This window comes from Trachypithecus francoisi, unplaced genomic scaffold, assembly GCF_009764315.1.
Source record: "Trachypithecus francoisi isolate TF-2019V2 unplaced genomic scaffold, Tfra_2.0 Lachesis_group10, whole genome shotgun sequence".
Classification (NCBI taxonomy): domain Eukaryota; kingdom Metazoa; phylum Chordata; class Mammalia; order Primates; family Cercopithecidae; genus Trachypithecus; species Trachypithecus francoisi.
Genome location: NW_022681455.1, coordinates 12,542,353 through 12,558,316, shown reverse-complemented (window position 1 = coordinate 12,558,316; position 15,964 = coordinate 12,542,353). Strand labels below are relative to the sequence as shown.

Genomic DNA, 15,964 nt, shown 5'->3' with positions numbered 1-15,964 from the left:
CAAAAGTCTCCAGGAATGTACAGTATTTAGTATGACAGCCTTTCCCGTGAGGGCCCTCTTGCCTTAGGACAGTCGATCTGAGGTCCCTGGGATCTCCTGGAGCATTCTTGACCAGGTTTCTTCTGTCTGCATCTTCAGCATACTAACCTTTTTGAAATCCCATCAGTAAAGAGACTGGGGAATGAAGTGGAAAGAAAGAAACAGCTCTCTTTCCAGGGACCGTTTCCATCTCTGTTGGCATCTGGTTTAACTTGGAAGGAGGGCCTTGCTAGGCCAGTATCTCAGAGGACATGTTAAAAAATTGGCCCTATGGAACCCTCATGACAAAGACTCAGAATAGACTGTTAAGTTTTTCTTCTGCTTCTCTCTGGAATTATTTATATTTCACTAAGAACTGACAGCTGAGCTGTTCTCTTCTCCCTAAGTGCCAAATCCTCCACTGAAATGTGCCAAGCCAGCTCGCTGGACATTTCTCTCAGAAGACCAAGCAGTCATCATGGGAGAAAAGACCCTGTTCTAACAGGATTGAAAGCTGGAGCAGTGCTTTTCCTACTGACTGTTTTCTTTCAGTAAACAGAGAGGAGGGCTGTAGACCACAGATGATTTCCCTGCTCGGGAGCTGGAAGACATTGTCGCTGCCTGCCTGAAAGCATTTTGGTGGATCTTTATTGGCTGTCTCATCCTTGGAAAAGTAAGTTTTAACCACAATAAAATTTATTCCCACATCAAGGATTTCTTGAAAGCGTTTTTCAAGGAAAAAAAAAAAGACAACAAGCAGAGAAAGGAACAAACATAGGAAAAGGTGAACCATAGGACCTAACAGTTTGAATATTTTGTCTCGGTGTCAACCTCCAACATATGGTAATTTTCAATGACTGCCAGATGAAATGATGAACTTGGAGGTAGAAGGAAAGTTGTGTATTCATGTTAGCAATGGGTAGAAATCTGTTTAATGAAAATTTTTAAAGAAGGGCATTGGTTGTTTCAGCAATGGAAAAAACTTCACTTGGGTAGGAAAGCTCTCATAATCCTGAAATCTAAAGCACAAACACAAATGCATAATCAAAATTAAACTTTACAATAAAATGTATAAATATATTTGCAAAGAGACTTAGTATTCTGCTCACTCATACAAAGAAACTTTTGCTTGTATCTAAAATTATTTAGGATCTGGCCAACAATGTCATGATAAGAAGAAGTTAGGAAGATAAAAATGAAAAAAAAAAGTAGACTTCTTAACAGTATGGCAAAGAGAATGTTTTAAAATTAATATTAGGAAATGTATTATCTAAAATTTAAAAGCATGAAAGCATAATCCTTAAAATATCATACTGATTCACTCTGCTGCTAATAATTCCTAACATATATATTCATAATAGTAATGAATTTAAAGTAATAATTATAGATCTGGATTAGTTTGGACTTAGGTATATTTTTCATTGGATCTCCCAGGGCCAACTTTAATCTTCTGAATTGCATCCTAAGTAAATAGGACCAAGACTGAAATATCACACCTCAGCCTTGACAATCCAAACCTTCCTAGTAAAAGTTTGGCTTTAGTACGTACATAGCTTTGTTTCCCAGGGTTCAATTTCAACAGTATAGCCAATATCTTGCCAATCTTCTTTCTTCCAGACAAATTTTCATGAAGCTTGCTTACGATGAGAAGATTGCTTTCTGCTGCAACTCCTAAAAAAGAGAGTGATGATGACAGGGTTGTATCTTCTCATCATCAAGCCACCACCCAGAGAGGGGAAAATAGTGAATCCAGACATCATGCTTCCCTCCTCAGAATTCTCCCTGCATTGCATTTTTTAAAAATCTGGGAATCAGTAACCATTCCTCTCCCCAACATCCGTCTTCTTTAAACAACAACTACGATTCAAGCTAACAATCTGTAAAGATGAAAATAGGAGGTTATTGAGGATTGATTCTAAAAATTATTTTTTTCTTTCAGCTCTCAGAGGAGAGATGTATGTGGTCTCCCTGCTTTTTTAACTACTTTCTCCCTTTTGCCATGGAATTTGCAATGTCTTTATGAAATCTAGAATTTTTTTCAATTATAAATATTGTTATGCATCTGGATCTTCAAATGTTGCTGCCCTTGACTGACCCACACACACCAGTGTTCTGCCTCTGGCTAGGAAAGCTCTTCTACTTATGCCAAAGCCAAGAATGCAAGTAGAGAAATAGGAAAGAAGAATCCGAAAGCCTCGTGTTTCCCCCAGGATTGCTGACAGATTTTTTGTTTGTTCATTTGGTACGTATATGCAGATGTAGTTGTCTTTAACTTTATCATGCATTTCCATCATTATTACAGTGTTGGGTGAGAGAAACTGTTTATGTTACCTGCGACATTATGAGAAATGCAGATGTAGGAAAATAAACGTCTTTGGCTTAGTTTCACAAAGCAAATTTACCATGGCACATCCCTCAGCTAAACCTGTTTTCAGACTCCTCAAGTTCTTTTTTTCTGTTTTCTTTTTTTCTGTCTGTTCATCAAGAACAGACTCATGTGCCCCTTTAGGCTTGGGATTTGTAGTGGAATTCAATGAGGCAAGAAAGTTGATATAATTATGCATGGTTATCAAAATTACAGTCAATGAAACCTTTCAAGAAAGTGGGTAGTTAATTGAGATCTAAAAGGGATTTGGGCTTTCTGGCTTCACTGGCCAGTTTGCAGTCACCTGAGTGAACAGAAAACTGCTTGTTTTCTGGAATATTTTCATGGTTGTGAAAATTGATAATGTATCACTGTCAGGTATGATTTTGTTTCCTGTCCAAAGAGGAAAGGTCATCCTCCTCCTTCTTATTAAATTTTGAAAAATAAATAACCACAGCAGTATCTCAACAGACTCAATGTGTTTATTTTACACTACAAGAATGTGAAATAATTGGAGAGTATGTCACAGGGGAAAAAACTAGGAGAGCAGCTTGCTGGGTTTAATAAATTAACTTTGGCTCTATTTGCTGAAAAGATGATTATTGACAGTTGCATATCTTGTTTACGAGCACACACCTTAAACTTGATCAGGAGAAGAGGGAAAATACTCAAAATTCTTGCTGATGAAAGAGCTTTTCCTGGCTTAGGGCAATTGCTTCAAAGAAAAAGTACAAAGGTTTGAACTTCCCACCCATGTGTTATTGGATAGGGAAAAAGGAAACATTTCATAGAGATAAGCTACCGTTTTGAATATTGAAGGAATTTAAAAGCAAAAATATCAGTATTGACACAATTACAGATACCAGTCTACTTTAGAAAACATGTACCACTTTTTTTCTTTGTGGCTTAAAGAAAAAATTAGCTTCGTGAATACCAACCATCTACATGCATTAAATATAAGACAGGAAAACTTCTCTCTGCTCTTATCGAAAGTTAAGAATATTTTCTTTGAAATGCAACTTACCTTTTAAGATGAGTGAGTCTGAATAAGTCAGGAAATGTTAAGAGGTAACTTTAAAAGAAACTTAACCACGGAATCTCTCATAGGTGACTCACCTGTGATGGAAGTTAATTACCATTATTAATTATAATTATTATTTTAAGTCTATGTTTTGAGGAGCTTCCAGAACTTTCTAACTCTGACAGCACTTGTCAGTAGGGAGGTAATGGGAAGGAGCATGTACCCACGGTACGAAATGCTTCTGCTGCTCAAGTCACAAAGTCACAGAGGGAACCGGAAGTATACCCACAACTTCTCCTCAAGAAGCATACACTTCAGCGTTGAATATAGAGTTACTCACTGAAGAGAGGTGAGGTCAGCGAACGACAGCAGATACAGGAATCCTCCAGATACCAGACCTATTACCCAGAAGGTGGTTTTCTGCCAAAAATATCAGCTTGTAGATTGCTTATCTGAAATGAGAGCTGCTGCCCATAGGTGACATATGGCTTGAGGACCAAACTGGAAAGTGAAACCACTGTTTTAAGACAGAGAGCCCAAGAACCCACATGAGACGCTTTCCTCAGAGGAAGAAGTTTCTTGATTTCAGTCCAAATCCATAAAACACATGAGAATCTTTAATATGTTCTTTTCCAAGTCGGTCATTATTGATCATCACCTGTAGTTCAAACGGCCGTACAATACCATCTATTGCTTTTATATCTGAAGTTCTGCACATCTAACAAATTTTTTCCATTAAAAGACGGCTGTCATTGGAAGCATTTTATAATTTATGAAGCACTTTCACTAAAATAAACCTGTTCCTTTCTCAACAGTCCATAAAAATCAATTGACACAAAGTTAGAGTAGGGAATAGGTCTAGACCTAAGACCTGAGACTTTGGCCCCTTCCAAAAAAATGTCACATAGCCCAATGACACAATAAGAAGAACAACAAAAACTAGAACAGTAATAAAAGCTGCCACCTGGTACTTAGACCAGAGAAGGAAATTTCCCACAAACCTTACAACAAAATCTCGTTTCATGGAGGTGGAAAGTGTTGTTCACATACTTGTGTAGCTCTCCTAAGGTCTTGGATCCTAAAAAATAGCAAAGCTCAGAGAGTAAACCAGGTCTTCTGTATCTAATTTGTTCCTCTTTTCACTGCATAGACTGTCAGCTAGTGGAACTTGACATTTTCAGAGAAGAGGAATTGTCATAATTCTTGTCTGGCTATAAAAGGTTGAGAGAACATACTCCCAAGTTAGTATATTCCTCTTGGAGCGTGTATTGATATTTTGTTATTACTATTACTTTTAAAAATAGCTCTTCATTTTGTTCTATACTCTGGTGCAATTAAGGTAAACAATACACTATGAGTAGTGTGAACTCTCATGAATACAAAGGAAGTGCACAATTTTACCCACTTTAAGATGAGACGTGGTAAAGAGATCTAGATTTTAAAGACCATGAAAGCTAAAGCTGTAACTATGCAAAATGGTATTTCATTAGCAAATTAAAAGTTCTGCAGCTCATTAACATCTTTATTGACAGGTAGGCAGGAAATCAGGAACTTAGAGTGCTGATTAATTTATACACTTGTCATAAGAGCATGTAACCTTCTGCCACCATTGTAAGACAGGCAAGAATAAACTATAAGACAGTGGCTGATACTGTGTCCTATCCCTCTTCTTAGGAATTATCCTAAGTAACCTTTGAAATAGCTTGTCCTGTGAGGGCCCCTCTGTGCCTGGGCATTCAGAATCACCTTTGTCTCTTCATTTCACTTTCCTTCATGTTTTATTGTTCTGTTCAGTCTTCATGTCAATGTCTTCAGAATTCTTGCTTTTTTCCCCATCACCCCTGTTGTTACAAACAACAGTATATAATCAGCTGTCACTCAGATGATCAACATCTCACCTAGCCTGACTTCTTCCTCCCTCTTTGAAATGCATTCTGAAGATAACTGCTAAAATAATTTTCATCAAATGTAATTCACATCTTATTAGAAGCCGGCTCCAAGGATCCCAATAACTCCTCATCACATGTAAGATGAAAACTAAGCTCCAGATTGTGAGCTGGTCACTTCCTGACATCTTCTCAGTATTTGCTTCCCTTGCTGTCCTTGTGCTTTTCTCCAATAAAGCTTCCTTCAACAGCCTCACTCATGAAACTCCGTTCCAAGTTGCTAATAAGGAATAAAAGGTCACTAATTAGAGCTTTGTTTGCCTCACTCTCTCCCCACCCCTCACTGGGGAAGACGCAGCTATCAGTTTTCTGCATGTCACGCCATTCTCAACAAATCTATCACTTGGCCGGGCGCGGTGGCTGTAATCCCAGCACTTTGGGAGGCCGAGACGGGCGAATCACGAGGTCAGGAGATCGAGACCATCCTGGCTAATACGGTGAAACCCCGTCTCTACTTAAAAATACAAAAAACTAGCCGGGCGACGAGGCGGGCGCCTGTAGTCCCAGCTACTCGGGAGGCTGAGGCAGGAGAATGGCGTAAACCCGGGAGGCGGAGCTTGCAGTGAGCTGAGATCCGGCCACTGCACTCCAGTCTGGGTGGCAGAGCAAGACTCCGTCTCAAAAAAAAAAAAAAAAAAAAAAAAAAATCTATCACTTATTCTCTTTCACCATCTTCAAAATCCCACCCTGTTCACCCTTTCTCACAATTTGAGTTACTGTTTTTTTTTTTTTTCCCCCCAGCTGCTAGGGTTTTGAAGCCTCCGTGGCTTTAATAGAACATATGTTCATCATCCTCAATTATTTCATGGTTATTTCTTCCCGAAAGCTAATTCTATGCATGGTAGAAGCTCAATAACTATCTTTTGATACAATTCATAGAAAATTGAAAGCACAGTAAAATCTCATCATTTGGATAACTAGGGTAAAGGCCAATCTGAATTAAAAAGCTTAAATTGTAAAATTCAGCCGTTGCTTTTAAGGACTTCCAGAATGGATTAAATAGACCTATGGGACAGTGTCAAATGGCAATCCCTAGGATTTCTATTTTGGTGTAAAGGTTAATAGATACTTGGGAGGCTAAGATAGGAAGACCACTTGAGCCCAGGAGTTCAAGGCTGTGTTGAGCTATGATCATGCTATTGCACTTCAGCCTGGGTGACAAAGTGAGATTCTGTAATAAATAAATAAATAAATAAATAAATAAAGTAAAGGGATTCACAATTGGAATGTTAGTTGGAATTAACTCTGGCATTTTAAAGCCCTAAAAGTATTTATTATGATGTCTTGTTTATTCTGTTTACTTCTTTGGTAAATTTTTTCTTCCTAGATGGAGCAAAGTTAATTGCAAGCAATCTCTTTCTAAATAATCACAAGTGTCAATGGGGTGGAATAGAATCATGAGGTTTCATTATCCAGGTCAGAAAGAGTACAAAGAAATGTTTTCTATTGGATAAAACATCCACTTGCCATAATAGAATTCATAATAGCCCTGATTGATTTTAATGGCTAGACAAGTTTCTTCTGCCTCCGACAACTAGTGAAATTACTTCATTAATTTTTATGGCCTATAAAGAATTAATCTACAGCCCTGACACCCAAAGGTGTTTGCTGCTGTATGCAAAGGGATCCACATTTACAAGCTGCTTCTCCGATTGTCCTTAAAACACATACTGCATTGTGTACCTCTTTACTTTTGCTTTCATCTGGAACACATCTGCTGCCATCTTGTTTTCATATCCAGTGTCTCTATGCAACTCTCAGAAAATAAATCAATTTCCCTTTTTCCTTGAAACCTTCTATGATCTTCCCAGTCTCAAGTTCCAGCTCTCCTTCTGGAAGGTTTACAGTCCTAACTCTTGAGTTCTCAGCATTTACCTGCCTCCTGGTTATATTTTCTTGCACACACAAATAAATGCTTTCCAAATGATTGTTGAGTCCTTCCTGAGGAAGGAGAACTGCTTTGCTTTCTTTTTCTAGAATCACTGATTCATTCAATAGAAAACTTTTTTCCATGGCCTAGATTCATATAGTAAAAGAAGATAAAATATCTCTGTGGTTGCCTCAAGGACTTCATGGCCCATTTTAGAGATGAGTAAATCGAGGTTCAGAAAGATTAAGTTGACTGTGATTGTGCAAATCTAAATAGGAGAGACCTGAGTGTGAAAATGCGGCACTACCTGTTTTTATCAAAACTTTATGTCTTCCTTATGACCTTTACAACAGTTTTAACCTTATAGCTCTGAGTCACTGCTTTTCTACCTCTGAATATCTTTTTTCTTCTGTCTCTGTATTAGTTATTACAGCTGCTATAACAAAGCGCCTAGACTGGGTGGTTTAAGCAACAAAAATTTATTTCTTCACATTTCTGGCTGGAAGTTCGAGAGCCAGGTATCAGTGGGATTCTTTTCTTCTGAGATCTCTCTGGTCTCTGGGGTCTCTTGTGGATGCCATCTTCTCCCTGTGTCCTCACATAGTCTTTTCTGTGTGTCTCTGTGTCCTAATCTCCTCTTCTTGAAAGGACAACATTCATACTGGATTAGGGCCCACCCTCATGACCTCATTTTAACTCAATTACTTCCATAAAGATCCTGTCACCAAATATGGTCACATTAGAGCCTCGACATATGAGTTTGGTGGGAGGTGGGGGAGTGGAAATTCCACCCATAACAGTCTCCTTTAAATTTATTTTTCTTCCCTTTACTCTGTGGTGGAGGCTTTCTGGAACTACCCTTTACTCTGTGGTGGAGGCTTTCTGGAACTACTAAAATAAATGTAAACTACACATATTGTGCCCCAAGTCAATTCAATATCTGATGCCAACTTTCCCCAATAGGTTAATTTCTCTGAAGACAAAAACAGATTCTTCAGATCCTAATAGAAATAGCAGTACTGTTATAGCTTTGAAATGTTCTCTGACATTTTAATGTCTACTGAGGTTCCACCCACTCTCTTTTTATATAATCTTTGATCCCTAGGAGCTATGCTGCCACAATTTTTAGCACAGAGTGGACCCCAAAATGGAACCAAGTCACGTGGGGTTTTGTTCAGAGCTAAGCCTTTGCTGGGATGTCTGGCAGTTGCAAAGACATGTCAGAAAATGTCTGTTGGGTTACCTCAGTCTCTAGCCGATCAGGCAGGGAAACAGAACATCTGGAGCAATTACATGGAAGCACACTCCACCCCAGAGACTGTCTTTTCTACTCAAGAGCTTTCCAACCAAGTTGCATTACAAATAGGCTTCACCCACAGGTGATGGGGGGCGAGTTTTGTGCACCAACACCTGGATGCAACGCCATGGCTCTCTAGGTTTGAATAACAGACCATAGGGCAGTTGGACTGTGCATACTTTTATTTTTCACCCCATATAATCTCAAATCTCAAAAGACATAGGTGAGTGATACACTTTCCTTTCACCTTAATTATCCATTATAACTTAGGGCATAGATCTGTCTTGTTCTATCCAGTTGGCCTGTGTGACAGCTAAATATCATAAGATTAAAAAAGAGGGAGACACACATTCATCCAAACCACATCAAGTTGTCTGAAAGACGAAGACAATCGGGGCTGACTAAAACGTGCATCACAGGGGCTCGGCAGAATCCTACAGGCACTGGTTCAGCCTCAGGATTATTCTCCAAGTCCTTTCACTTAATTTTCAACCAAATTATTGAATTTCTGGTAAAGTGATATAAAAAGATGAACGTATGGGTATCATCCATCTATATATTCATTTCATCTAGCTATTCATTCAACAAGTAACTACTGAATGTTTACCATGTGCCTGACACTGTGCTCACAGAGTTTCTGTTGATGTAAACATTTTTATTTTTTATTTTTTGAGACGGAGTCTTGCTCTGTCACCCAGGCTGGAGTGCAGTGGCGTGATCTCCGCTCACTGCAACCTCTGCCTCCTGGGTTCAAGCGATTCTTCTGCCTCAGCTTCCCTCAGCTGCACAGGTTTGCACCACCACGCCCAGCTAATTCTTGTATTTTTAGTAGAGATGGGGTTTCACCATGTTGGCCAGATTAATTTTGAACTCCTGACCTCAAATGATCCACCCACCTTGGCCTCCCAAAGTCTGGGATTACAGGTGTGAGCCATCTCACCTGGCTATGATGTAAATATCTTTATATTTGCAAAGGCCTAGGCTTTACTCTGATCTGAAACAATAAAGGAAAAAAAATGCCAGTTTTGAGATAGTAATAGCAAACACTTGCAGAGTGCTTCCTAGGTACCAGGTACTGTTCCAAACATGCTACACGTATGAACTCATGTAGTCCACATAACCGCCCTCTAGGGTAAAAATTACTATTCACTCCACTTATGGTTGGGGAAACTGAGGCATAGGCAAGTGAAGTAAGCTGCCCATGGTCACACTGCTGATAAGTTAAAGGTATGATTTGGACCTAAACAGTTTGGCTCCAGGATCAATGCTTTTATTCTTTGTCAGGGAAAAACATCCTCTTTACAAACCTTCAGGCACTTTGATGCCAAAATGTAATTTTATTGATGCATTTATTCATTTATTTATACGTGGTCACTAGGTTGGGAGAAAAGTATAAGGGATAGCTTTCTAGCACATTCAAGTTATAGTATATAAGAATACACAGGTCAATATTAACAACAGTATGGATTACCAAAAGATATTGTCTAAGCATCTAAAAATGCCAAAATCCAAAGAGATACATATTTATCTCAATAAATAAATAGAACAGAATAAACTCAGTTTACTTTCAACAGGCTAGGTTTTAAAGTTCTATCAAATACTGTCGGTTGGAAGCACAACCCACTGAAGCTTTTGCTATCTGAATAAATTTTGTATATCTAAGATTTATCGGGTTATTATCTTTCCTGGCTTGGGATTTGGAAATCATGAGTAAAAAAAATGAAAGAGATAAGAACATGCATTTTAGTAAGCAAGTATTTCTAGCTGTAAAAAGACAAAAACAACAACGACAAAACACTAGTCAATTGGTATTTATCTATCATTGAAAAAAACCTTCATTGAACCAATTCCTTTTCTTTCCATCTCACATTTCTGGGGTATCCTTTAACATCAGTGAACTTTAGAGACAACCTCCTACCAACCAGCTGTGTCTCACAAGCGGCCAATGCTCAGCTCAAGAGCTTCTTTCTCGACAAAGGAGAACAAACAACCTTCCTTCTGAGTATTCGCTTATTCTGGTATCTCTCCGTTTAAATCAACACTTTAAAAAGAGAAATTTTATCTATTTTTCTTCTAAATCTTGTAATTGAATGTATTTTGCAAAGGCCTCCAACTGGTTTTCTACTTGATTTCCAACTTAATAACCTCAATTCAAATATTAATTTGTTACTTTAGAAAAAAGGGGCATTTCTTTAAATTATTTATATAATAATATTTTTTATTTATACTATTATTATCATTATCATTGTATGATTATATTTATGAAAGTATTAACCGGGAAGGGAATCCTGCATCATGTGAATTATGACTACATATTTGAAAGTCAAATTCATACTCCAATGTTACTTTGGGGGGACCTATTGCATTTAATTTATATTATTTGACATGACATGGACATTTGCCTAAAAAAAATATGGGTGAATGAGAACAACTCATAATGCAGATCTCATGTTCTGTACATTTTGTGAACAGAGGTATTGGCTGCGTTTGGAACAATTGTTTCAACAACGTTTTATAGCAAATGGTCTTTTAAGACAGAGATGGTGCCTCCTTCTGGAGTACAGAGCAAACACGTTTACTGCTCATTCTAGAAGATTCTGGTTACCTATCCTGGTTTACTTTCTTGTAATGCAACCCTCTGTGTGTACAGATGTCACTTAGCTCTCTTTGCACTGCACTGTGACAATTAGTACTTCTGGATCAGGTATGGGAGAATTCTGATATCTGCCTACTGTTTTTGCTGTGAGTCAGAAAGTTCTTTGTCTCTGAGCCAAGAGTCTTGTGTCTTCTGCCAATCTATGATTTGGATGCTTGTCCCTTCCAAACCTCAGGTTGAAATTTAATCCCCAACATTGAAGGTGGGACCTAATGGGAGGTGTTTCAGTCTTGGTGGTGGGTGCTAGGTGAATGGGTGAGTAAATCAGAAGGGCCCTGGGGAGACAGAGGGTGAATGAATTCTTACTCTTTTTGCTCCCTTGACAGCTGGCTGTTAAAAAGAACCTGGTACCTCCCCACCCCTTTCTTCCTCTTTCACCGAGTGATTTCTGCACATGCTGGCCCTGCCTTATCTTCCACCGTGAGTGGAAGCAGCCTGAGCTCTCACCAGATGCAGTTGCCCAATCTTGAAATTTCCAGTCATCTGAATCATGAGCCAAATAAAGCTTTTCTCTTTGTAAATTACCCAGCCTCAGGTATTTATAGCAACACAAAATGGACTAACACAGCCAGCATCCATGAAACTGTGGCAGGCTCACTTGTTAGCTTGCAAGGTGAAACCTCATACTCTTCTTCACAGTTTTCAACACACGGAAGACATAAAATCATATCATTTTGAAGAAGTGCTCTTAATAATGAACCAAGCATAAACATTTCCTCTGAGATCTTATTTATAGATGCAATCTATTATTTGATCTGAAATCATATTTCAGAGAAGAATGAATATGTCAATTTAGCAACTGACTTTTCATCCCCAAAGCAGTACTGAAATATCCCTGAAAACACAGTTATTTCTGGAGGTAACAGAGGGAAGCAGAGGATGACATAACTTATAAAAGTTCTTTCTTACATATTGGCTTTAATATTCTTATGATAAATTTTCCAAAGCAAGTGACATTTCAGCCACAATTCCAGACATCTTCAAGCTTATGGAAGTTGCAAGCAACAGGAGAAGCCTACCTGCCCATCTTTTTCCAGGTTTCTGATCTTTGTGTTAAGATAAGTATGATTTGGAGCAAACGTCAAAAGATAAAAAAGAAAAACAAAGGTGGAGTTTGAAGGACTTATTTAAACAGGTGAAATCATTTCTACATATGGTGATTTTTTTTTTTTTTTTTGAGATGGAGTTTCACTCTTGTTGCCCAAATTGAAGTGCAATGGTGTGATCTCAGCTCACTGCAACTCTGCCTCCTGGGTTCAAGCAATTCTCCTGCCTCAGCCTCCTGAGTAGCTGGAACCACAGTACTCACCACCATGCCTGGATAATTGTTTGTATTTTTATTTTTATTTTTATTTTTTATTTTTTATTTTTTTTTTTCTTTTGAGACGGAGTCTCGCTCTGTCACCCAGGCTGGAGTGCAGTGGCGCGATCTCGGCTCACTGCAAGCTCCGCCTCCCGGGTTTACGCCATTCTCCTGCCTCAGCCTCCCGAGTAGCTGGGACTACAGGCGCCCGCCATCTCGCCCGGCTAATTTTTTGTATTTTTTTAGTAGAGACGGGGTTTCACCGTGTTAGCCAGGATGGTCTCGATCTCCTGACCTCGTGATCCACCCGTCTCGGCCTCCCAAAGTGCTGGGATTACAGGCTTGAGCCACCGCGCCCGGCCAATTGTTTGTATTTTTAGTAGAGACGAGGTTTCACCATGTTGGCCAGGTTGGTCTCAAACTCCTGACCTCCGGCTGGCCCTGGCCTCCCAAAGTGCTAGGATTACAGGCGTGAGCCATCTGATCTCTTGATTAAATGCATACTGTTATGTGCAACTGTTAATGATTAAGAGTGGCATGTATTAACTGAATCTCTGCTTTATAACCTGCCTTGCTCACACTGCAATCAACCTGTTAACCTTTGTCTTACTTGGCCAGCAAGAAAGGGTGGCCCCATAGTCAGCACAGTGTCTGAGGTCACTTGGAAAGTTCCACTTTATTTTTTATTTTGTTTTAGAGACAGGTCTCACCCAGGCTGGAATGCAATGGTGCGATCATAGCTCACTGTAACCTTGAACTTCTGGGTTCAAGTCAGCCTCCTGCCTCAGCTTCTCAAGCAGCTGGGACTACAGGCATATGTCATCATGTCTGACTAATTTTTAAAATTCTTTTGTAGAGATGGGATCTTGCTCTATTGCTCAGGTTGGTCTTGAACTCCCGGACTCAAGCTATCACCCGCCTTGGCCTCCCAAAGCACTGGGATGACAGGTGTGAGCCGCCATATCTAGCCAAGTTCCCCTTTAAGTAAATAGAGTACTTCATGTGAGAGCAATAGTCCACTTCACCAATGTTACCGAACCTCCATCAGAATGTTTCCTTCTGTTCCTATTCTCTTTCAGTCTGGGAATTTATAACCATCCTAAGTCATTTCAGTAACCACAATCTTCCCAGGAGGGCAAGGAACATAGAAATGAAAAATGATGTTCACATTATTCACTTAACTTGTTCAGGACTGATGCAGACTCCAAGCTTCTCCTCTCTCTCCACCCAGCATGCCCCTTGTCTGACAAGCTGTGTCCTGGAAAGAACTGCCTCACCACTGTTTTCTTCATACATGTTGGAGAAACTCCAAAAATCAGGTCAGACAGATCAGCCTCAACATGTGGGGGCAAATAAGGTAACACTGAGTAATAAGGTGAAATTTACTGGCTCACTGCACCTACTTGGACAACGAGGACCTCGCCTGCCACCCCAGATCTCTCCCAGTTATTTGTGGGATTCCCTCGATGGTTCTCCCATGTGCTCACCAGCAGCCCTCCCTGGTCTTCCACACTGGTGCATGTGATGCCCACTGTTGCCTGCCTGTGCCCGTCAGCACCCAGATCCACTGCCAGAGTTTTGATCCTATGTGCTTCCCCAGCTGCAGACTTGTGGGCACCCAAGCTGTGCTATTTGTGCCCCAAGGGTACATGAGGGGAATAGTCCCTTTCCTCATTCCCTCCCTGTTCCTATTATGTCCTGTTCTTTGTCACTGAGGCCTCAAAGCAGCGCTGCACTAGCCTTTGTATATCTTAAAGTTTCCTCTTCCTATTTTTGTTCAGGTTCTTTCGAGAACGCTCTCACCTAGTCCATGGGCCAGGTTGGGGGACAAGCATAGCTTCTCCAAGTCTAGCTTTTCCCCACTTCTAACTTAAGCCTTTTTGGGCAAATCTCTTCCTCAAAGGCCCTTCTCTGCCATGCAGAATGACATGCAAATAAGCCTTGGGGCTGTTTCTCCACCATCTGTTCAGCATTCTGATGTTAATTTGAGTTCAGTCTCCCTAAAACCTGAGACTATGTTTTATAATTCTTTTGTATTTTTCACAGTAATCACAGAACTGAGACTAGAAGTCAACAACATGAGACCTAGTAAATAAATTCCTGTTGTCTGGTTAGCTATACTAATCAATGCCTCTCCTACTGTGAACAATCAGGAATTGAATTTCAAGGCAAGACCCAACTTCTAAAAACTTATGGCCGGGCTCGGTGACTCACGCCTGTAATCCCAGCACTTTGGGAGGCCAGGGCCGGTGGATCACTTGAGGTCAGGAGTTCAAGACCAGTCTGGCCAACATGGTGAAACCGTCTCCACTAAAAATACAAAAATTAGCCAGGCATGGTGGCACATGCCTGTAGTCCCACCTACTCGGGAGGCTGAGGCAGGATAATCACTTGAACTCGGGAGGTGGAAGTTGCAGTGAGCCATGACTGCACCACTGCACTCCAGCCTGGGTGACAGAGTGAGACTCCATCTAAAAAACAACAACAACAAAAACTTATGTGCCCATGCACTGAGCAAACAAGAACTTCTGTGGATTGTTTTACCATTTCTAGAGAACACAACAAAACTGCATTAATCAGTATGACACAGAGAACCCCTTAGTCAGTGACACAGGGACTGTGCTGCCAACTGGCTTGTATGATCTCAACAAGTTTTTGTCCCCAAAGCCAACTCATGTGACTCATCTGTGCTTATATCAGGCAAGGCATCCTGGATTTGAAATACCTGCCTCTTCATGTATGGGCAGGCAGTCACTGGTTGTCTCTCATTCCTTAAAACCACCTCTTCACTGGATGCTCAACAGTAAACATGGGCCAAAGAGGGCATTCCAATGGAGGTTACATGGTTTCAGCTCCTTTGGGGCTTCTGGGCAGGGCAAGTAGCCAGTGAGTCAGGAAGTTGCTAAGGCAACAGCCAATGCTCTCTGGCCAGTCTGCTCTGCCTCAAGTCCAAGAGGACTTACGAAAGACTTGCAGCTTAGAGAGTAAAGTCAATTCCCTCCCTCTTTTTTTTTTTTAATTTTTATTTTTTTCACTGTTAAAATTTCTCTAGTCATCCAAGAAGATAGAAATCTGAGGAAAAAATTTTGGAGTTCTGCTCTGAATCGTCTGGAAATGGGAGAAGTGAAAACAAGACATACTAAACAAGGTTATATAGGTTTGGAAAGAGATGGGACAAAGATATAGAGAAAAACTCCCCTAGCTCTGTGTCTTTGGGAACCCACGTCCATGAGTTCATGGGAGTGATAAGAATTCCTTTGAAAGGTTTTTGGTAGTATAGTTCCTGCAGGAGAGCACTTCAATTTTGTTAAGTAAACACAGTAAAATAAAGGGAACATTAGAATAAAGCATGAAGACATCTCTTGAGCCCCAGGTGACTGTGTAAACGGGAAACTAAGAGCAAATCTAACTTTCCCATTAGTCATGTAGAGAATGTCATAAAACGAAGATGATGCCAAAAGATTCAGTGCAACTTGCAGTTTTCAAAC

At 40.0% G+C, this 15,964-nt stretch overlaps 1 long non-coding RNA gene across 1 annotated transcript; it reads left to right on the top strand.

Annotated features, from left to right (window-relative positions):
* Positions 1-518: 518 nt before the first annotated feature.
* On the top strand, positions 519-1,691 carry LOC117088654. The gene is made up of 2 exons (XR_004439263.1): positions 519-691; positions 1,636-1,691. It is a non-coding gene; the product is annotated as an uncharacterized LOC117088654 (long non-coding RNA).
* The last annotated feature ends 14,273 nt before the right edge of the window (positions 1,692-15,964 follow it).